The following is an 8,382-nucleotide window of genomic DNA, read 5'->3' on the forward strand; positions in this document are numbered from 1 at the left end:
CGTTGGGGTAGTAAAAGAGTTTCCTTAATAATTCCCAGTGAACTGGAGTGTTCAGGGTGACTTTCAAAACCGGATGATCTATTTTTAAAAAATGAATGCAATGCTGTGGAGGCGCCGTTGTGCTAACTTGCTATAATTGCCACCATAACCAACTTATAAATTGCCAGTCCTTAAAAATATGAATCAGAAAATATCACCCCCACTTCTCATTGAAAGACAACGTTGAATCTAATGGGGGTCGGGGCTCTCTGGCTGCTTGAGCTGGTTTCTCTTTTATTGAAGTAATGTTTACATAAAAAGGAGACAATTTGGTCATTCCGATTCTGAAAGCACTGACAAGGATGCATTGACCAGATCTCGCAGTTAGAGAAAGAGTGAGGCAAATGATATTAATTCTGCCTAAGCTTCATGTGATATGTGTTTAAACATCAATATTCAAACTCGCTGTGAGAGTGGCACAGAACCACCATTAGCTTCATGAACATAACAAATTGGTGCCTGCTTTGTCATTGTCATGCAACAAATTTCATAAAACTACTGCATTTGTGTGATGGATACAAACTAAACTCACTGCAGAAAGTTTAGTCTTGTCATTTTAAAAGTAGGTACCGTACTTTCCAGCCTCAGGTCACTGTCTGTGTGGAGTTTGCACATTCTCCCTGTGTCTGCGCGAGTTTCCTCCGGGTGCTCCGGTTTCCTCCCACAGTCCAAAGATGTGCAGATTAAGTGGAATTAAATTGCCCCAATGTGTAGACTAGGGGGATTACTTGGGGGGTTATAGAGATGGGGCTGGGGTAGGATGCTCTGTCAGAGAGTTGGTGCAGATTCAATGGGCTGAATAGCTTCCTTTTGCACTGTACAGATTCTATGATTAACTACTATCATTCAACCTCATTAATAGTAAAAATTATGTATTAGAAGTGTGGAGTTTCATTCCTTCAGCTGTTAATTTTAAACATTAAAAATGTTTTAACTTCTCTTTTTTCCCCTCTTTCTCGCTCCAAATTGTTTTCCCTTCTCTTCATTTATCTTTCTTTATTTGATTTGTCATTGAATTCACGCCTTGACTAATTGGGCAGAATCTTGTGGAGTCAATGGGGATCTCGGCTGCCTGCTGGAGGGCAGGCAAGATGCCTCTTTTTCATTGCAAGCCACTCAGGCAATTAGCAGGCCAACAGCAGTCTTTCCCCAGGACCAGGCATGCCCCGTCTCACCTGGCAAGAGCCACCAGCCACCCAATGCCAGCAACTCTTCAGTACTCAGCAGCGCCCCTAGGGCAGTGGTGGCTGCTGCCTGTATGACACCCTGCTGAGGCCTTGGATTCAGCGGACACCCATGTCACAAATGCAGGAAGGGTGTCGTGGGATGAGGGGAAGGTGAAGGGGTTGTGGGGAGGAGATAGGCACTGTATGGTATTCAGTATCAACACCCCCTCCCCCCCCCACCCAGTTCCCAATGCTGGGTCTCTCGATCAGGCACAGAATGTCTTTAAATAAGGGATGACCCTGGAAACACCCGCTGTGTTAATACCAGAGAAGGGAGCCCATCCACAAGCCATCGTGCTGCAAACTTAATCAGGATGGAGGTGGAAAGGTGATAGAGTCTCCCACCACCACCCTCCAACCCAATTAAATGCCCCTTAACCATCAAAAGCACCATGAGAGGGCACACAATTACACGCTTTGCACTCCATCCTTACTTTGTTTATTTCTCAATCTTACTGACTGAGGAGAAATATACTTGATTGTCCTTTTCACTCAGGCCCTGATGCCTGCTTCCCTTAATTTCAGTTTTCACTTTAATACAAAAAAATTTAAAGCCTAAAAGAACACAAACAGCAGATGCTGCTGCATGCCTCGTGTCTGTTGCTATTTGCTTCAGGGCAAAGTGTTTGTAGACAGGCATCAATGTGAAATAGTAAAATGATGAATAGAGTGCCAAGGTATTCAAATTCTTAGGTTTGCAAATCTCCCCTCTCACCCCCAGCAGACAACTCACACTGTTGCCCATGCCTGCGCCTATGAGATTTGGATATTAGGATATTTCATCCTAGTTAAGCCACCAATTATTCTATTTTTATAATATGTTTATAGGTTTGTGTTACCTTCTAATCATCATTTATATGGCTGTTTTACAGACTCCTGCCCGGGAGTAGACCTTGTGCTCACCTGAGTGTTGATGTGGAGATGGACTGGGGCGTTGGACTGGGTTAAGCACAGTAAGAAATCTCACAACACCAGGTTAAAGTCCAACAGGTTTATTTGGTAGGTCAAGCCACAAACTTTTGGAGAGCTGCTCCTTCATCAGGTGAGTGGGAGTTCTGTTCACAAACAGCTCTGAAAGCTTGTGGCTTGTGCTACCAAATAAACCTGTTGAACTTTAACCTGGTGTTGTGAGACTCACCTGAGTGCACAGATTCTCCCGCAGTTATTTTTTAAGTTATTTCACGAGACTTTGGTATCACCAGCAAGATCACTATTTGTTACTGACCTCTAATTGCCCTTGAAGTGTGTAGTCACTTCAGGGAACAGTTAAGGTACAATCACATTGCTGTGGTTCTGGACTCACATGTAGGCTAAACCAGATGAGGGTGGCAGATTTCCTTCCCTAAAGAACATAAAGTGAACCAGATGGGTTTTTCTGACATTCGATGATAGTCTCAGTAATGGTGACCATGAAACTATCAATTCCAGATTTATTAATTAAATCTAAATCCCGTCAGCTCCCATTGAACCCATATCATCAAGGTGTTCATCTTTGAATTATTTCAGCCAGCGACATTACCACAGTGCCACTACCTCCCCCGAAAGTGGTTATGTTTTAAATATTTAGAGAGTACATTCTGTGTGTATGTGGAGGGGGAGGAGAGACAAGAGATGTTAAACAGCTTGAATTGTCCCCTCATCTACAGCAGAAAATTCCAGTCTTCCCATCGTGTGAAAAAGTGCTTCCTGATTTCCCTCTTAAATGAACGAGCTTTCATCTTATCATGTCTTCTTGATCCCTCATCAGGTGAAAGTTTGTCTTCTAACATAACGACCAGAATGTTCTGGTCATTCAGACTCCATCGCCGCTCCAAGCAAGGATGGAGAATTTGGCACTCAGCCAAATCCCTGTTCACTGCGGAGGGAACGGAGAATCCCACCAGCGTGAATGGCTGGAAAATTCCAGCAAGTTTCTTTTCAACATTTTAACTACCTCGATCACAGACTCTAACTGAGGAGACTGCTTCTTCCTCGGTGCCTGAGCTTCAAAACCAAGATAGATCCTGACTTCAGAGAAACACTTTCCAATCCAATCAAGTTAAATCCAATTCAGAGTCCCAACAAGTTGAGACATTTCTTGGTCCAAACTGACAGGACAGGGCTCTCATCTCCCTGTCTTGGGCTTGATCTACACGATCCAAGCTGATTGGAGTAGGCTTAGCTCCTCTTCCAAGGCTTGATCTCATTTGCATCATAGCCAAAAAGCCGAGATGCCGCTTTTAAAAATTGCTTCAAATGAAGCTGAAATGTAACCTGATGATTTCAACCAAGTGCAGCATGTCGATACTACACCTGATCTTAGCCAAAAGGCTGAGAAGCGAAACACTTGCTATTTTAGCATTAAGTGGCAGTGGCTTGCTATAAAAATTCACCTGCAGGCCCATCATGCATTATTTGGCTGTCATTAGCCTTCTCCATTAGCCTGACCCAGAATCTAATGTTATGCTGCCTAGCGATGGTTCGACCCAGGCTGAGGATCATGTGTGGAAACAGTAAGTGGCCAGTGATCTACAGTGAAGGCAGTTACTGCAACACAATCCCGTTAAAGGAAAAACATTGATCTAATTGACAGTCAATGAGTTAATGAAGATTAATGTAAACATGCAGCTGTTTAAAGGCTGGAAATACTGGATCTGTAGGGTGCCAAGATATGGTCTCATTGCAAATACACGTTTAGAACTACCTTGCTGGCTTCACTACACCAGCAGTGTAACAGCTGTAGCAAACATGATGAGTTTCTAATCAATAAAATTCCATTATAGCTGTAAGAATGTGGAGCCTTTCTGACAACAGGTCCATAAGAATGCTTTTAATCAGTTTATTTTCGGCTATGCACTTTAACAGATTGCTCACCACCACCAACAGCCTGCATTTAAATTCACCTTTAATGCAATGCAAGGTGCTTCACAGGGGCAATACAAATCGAGATATGACACCGAGGCCATAGGGAGCTAACTAAAATCCTGCTCAGAGAGGTGAATTTTTAAGGAGTTTTTCTGAAGGAAGGAAATGAGGCAGAAAGGGGCAGAAGTTTAAGGAGGGAGTTCCTGACTTCACAGTCTCGGGCAGCTGAATGCATTGCTTCCAATGGCAGAGTGATTAAAAGAATGGATTCTCAAGAGGCTGGAATTAAGGAGGTGCAGATATTTCATGGAGTTACGGGACAGAATGAGATTACAGAGATCAGGAGGACTGAGACCATGGAGGAATCTGTGCACTTGGGTGAGTAAGAAGTCTCACAACACCAGAACAAGGATATGAATTTGAAAATCAGGGCACTTTTAACAGCCGGGACAGGTTCGTGAGCACAGGGGTGATGGCTGGACAAATCTTGGTGCAAGTTAGGACAAAAGCAGCAGAATTTTGGATGATCCTAAGTTTCCAGAAAGTGGGAAGCCAGTCTGGGTGTAACAAAGGTATGATGAGGGTTTCAGGAGCGGATGAACTGAAACAGAGGTAGAATTGGCTAATGCTATGGAGATGGGAATAGGTGCTTTTAGTGATGGTGTGGATATGTAGTTGGAAGATCACTCTGGGATCAAATATGGCACTAAGTTTACAAACAGGTTCAGCCTCAGAGTGTGGCCAGGGGAAGAGATGAAGTTGATAGCTAGGGAATGGAGTTTGAGTGGGGACAGAAGACATTGGGCAAAATCTTGTCTTCTTGGTCCCTGGAGCAACAGGCAGCTGATTTTGGGGTTTGGAACCTGATTCTTTGGTACGCAAACATTGTGATTTCTCCTTCCAAAGCAAAGCGATCCTCAGACTGTCCTGGGGCTCTCCAAACAATCTGGGAGGACAAGCACATTCCTAAAGGGAGGAAGGATGTCAAAAGAAAGATTTCTAATTAAATGGACCATGTTCCAGAAAGATCCACCACCAGTTGAATATATTGGGCTGCAGCAATCCCAGGGTGGGAGTGTAGACCTGGAGCTTCCTCAGCAGTGAGATGGATTCTCCCAAGGATGGGGGAAGAGAAGAAGCTCTCCGTCCCAGCAGGCTGGAGAAGTCAGCAGCAGGGCTGCAGTGATCCCTCCAACCCAGAGACCATGCACCAAGATGATTGAGTACCTCCAGGAAGACTGAGTGGCATAACACTTCCAGATACCAAATTCCGCACCCTAACCTGCCCAGCCTTCTCCTCAGGACAACGCACCTTGCAGCTTCACTCATTCTGCAGGTCCTTGATATCCTGTCTGAGCAGCCAGCGTTCACCCTCACAGCTTATCGCCCTCTCACACCCGGCACTCACGTTTCATCTCCACAAATGCTCTCCTTTCCAAACAAACCATTCCCGATCTCTGCTTTCTCTCTTTGTAGAGAGGAGCGAACAACTTAGTCTGAGAGCAGAAGTTGCAGGGTTTCACTGACAGGCACCTTGTTGGCCATTGGCAATAGCTGCTTCACTGGGAAAGAGGACTTGTTTCGGGAGGCTGCAGATGTCAGCAATAACCTGCTCTGTGAAGCTGAACCCCCTGAGGCTCCAGTGCACAGGAATATTGAGACAGATAATCTGTGCCTGTAAACCCTGCGTTGGGGCTCTCGCCTCCTCCCAGCTTTTCCATCCCATCTGCCTTTGGGAGGGGCATGCAGCTGTGGAGAAGGCAATCTGCTGGTGTTGCTGCTGTTGGCATTGGCTTGGTGACTGCTCTTGTCCCTCAGCAGATGTGAAAGGTGGAGTTACACAAGCTGCCAGATGTGGAAGGTGGACTTATTCAAGCTGCTCCCATTTTGTGGTGAAGGCTGACAGCAGATAAGTGTAGCTTGAGGTGAGTGAAACACTTGACAGGTGAAGTACCTTCCAAAGAAGTTGGCAATCTCTTCTCATTCAATGAAAGTGCTCTGTGAGAAGGGGGCGAAGTGAGAAACAGTCTGTCAATAGCCATGGTGGCAGCTCTTCAGTGTAACTCATCAACCTGACCTGATATTTTGTTCTAAATCATCCCAAATCTGCCTATAATGGTCTGGGAAAATTCTTCACATTAGCTTAGGTCTTCCCAGTATTCAACTGGAGGACATTGACTTTTCTATACAGTCAGTGCTAGACGTTGGACAAAATAAAAGCAAATTACTGCAGACGCTGGAATCTGAAACAAAAACAGAAAACGCTGGAAAATCTCAGCCAGTCCGACAGCAACTGTGCAGAGAGAACAAAACTAATGTTGTGAGTCTGGATGATTCTTTGTCAGAGCTGGATAAGCAACAAGTAGGGAGTATTGCAGTGTTGGAGATGAGGTAGCGTACATGTGGAAAAAATATTTTGTTTTTGGATGACGTTACTGGAGGGCAGCTGTAAGTGAGAAATAAGAGGGGATGAATTTATATTTAATTGTTTAGAAATCTGGTATTATTCTTTGCTGAATACAAATGCCCTCTCTATCAGGAGGAACTGTTTACTTGCTTAAGTCCAGGAAGGTTAAGTTGAAAGTAGTGGATCTTAGGAACCTAAAATATGCTGGGGCAGAACTCGCTAAAAATGCCCAGATTTTGAATGTGAGCAATAGATAATCTTCTTCTTGTCTCCCTAGGATCATCCTGGCCTTTAGGATGGTGACAGCAAAATTATCGGGAGATAAATGGTAAAAACATCAAACTTTTCGGCAAGTTTCATTAATGAATTAGGCAGAATGATCAATACTACTACAATACTATGAACCTTCTTGGTTCACACAGCAGTTGACAAAGTCTTCCATTCTTGACTTAATTCTGAATTTCCATTTCCAGCTTGTACCAGGTTAAACCAACATCAATCCTCAAAGACACCTCACTCCCCTTCACCCAAAGAAGGATGATCCCTAATTGGATAGTTCACTCAAGGCGAAGCTGAATGGTGTACTAAACTTGATCTCACTTGATCTCCCAAGTCAGCATACACATGTGCATTTTAAACATGAGGCAAGGGATAGGTCAACATTCGCCTGTATATAAATGTGGCCCAGTGCAAATGAAGTTCAGTATTGTAAATGGGGATAGTGCACTATGGTTCAACAAGTATTCACAACAGCATGGGAAAGGGGAAAAGCTGTGCCTAAAATCTCTGCAACAACAATCAGACCTGTGATAACTCTGGTCAGTTAATGGCCTTCATTTTTGTGTCTACTTTTATGAGGAAACTCCTTTCCGTAGTACACTGCGAAAGTGTATGATTTTACATGAAGGGTTGACTGAGTGTTTTAATTAGACCAAAAGCAAAATACCACAAATGATGAAAGCCTGAAGTATAAACAGTTCCTGTTTTCATCTTAATTAAGTGTTAGGACCAAGAACATGAAATGAAACAAACATAAGTTTTAAAAATTGTATTTTTTTAAATTTATTGTGGATGACACTGATGTTTACATAAAGATAGAAATATGTGGAAATTCAAGACTCAAAAACCAAGTTCTTTCCAAAGACATCAAATTCAAGTTACATTTTATAAACTCTCTCTTTTCAAAATAATTTAGACATTTGAAATGAATTGGACAATAATAATCCTGACATTTATGTTTACATCACATTGGATAACATAAGGGCACAGGAGGGGATTTCTTTCTTTTGTAGTCTTATACAGTAAAAGGACAAAATATATTTATAAAATGTATTTTCCAATCCTCGGATGCCCCAAAGAACTCTAAGCCAAAGAAGTACTTTATGAAGTATAGATATAGTCACAATTGCAGTGTAAGAATTAACTTTTACACTGCAAGATTCCACAAATAGCAATAAACGACCAGGTAATCTGCTTACTGATATTGGTCAGGATGTCAGGAGAACTCCCTGCTCTTGTTTGAAAAGTGCCATAGAATCTTTTACATCCACCTGGGATGTTAGTCGGGGCCTTCGAGTAATATCTCTTCTGAGAAACAGTTGCTCCCTCAGTGCTGCACTGAACTGTCAGCCTGCATATGATACTCAAGTCTCTGGAGTGAGGCTTCAGCCCATGACCTTCTGACTGAGAGGGATAAGTGCTGCCACTGAGCCACGTCTGACACCATAAGTACAGTGCAATTGAATGGTTTCATTTCCTGCCATGAACAGATAGCAGAGGTCTAACTGAATTGTGGTGATTGGTGTTGGTCTGGCTGTTCTAACTGCTTTTCACTGGGTGAGGGAAATGCACTGACTTCACTGAGGC

General features: G+C 43.3%; 1 non-coding gene across 1 annotated transcript; it reads right to left on the bottom strand.

The window, feature by feature from the left end:
* Positions 1–3,388: 3,388 nt before the first annotated feature.
* On the bottom strand, positions 3,389–3,587 carry LOC145347118 (U2 spliceosomal RNA). Its single transcript, XR_013887775.1, has one exon. It is a non-coding gene; the product is annotated as a U2 spliceosomal RNA (small nuclear RNA).
* Between the last annotated feature and the right edge of the window lie 4,795 nt (positions 3,588–8,382).

This window comes from Carcharhinus amblyrhynchos, chromosome 8 (genome assembly GCF_965287045.1).
Source record: "Carcharhinus amblyrhynchos chromosome 8, sCarAmb.v2.hapA, whole genome shotgun sequence".
NCBI classification, from domain to species: Eukaryota; Metazoa; Chordata; class Chondrichthyes; order Carcharhiniformes; family Carcharhinidae; genus Carcharhinus; species Carcharhinus amblyrhynchos.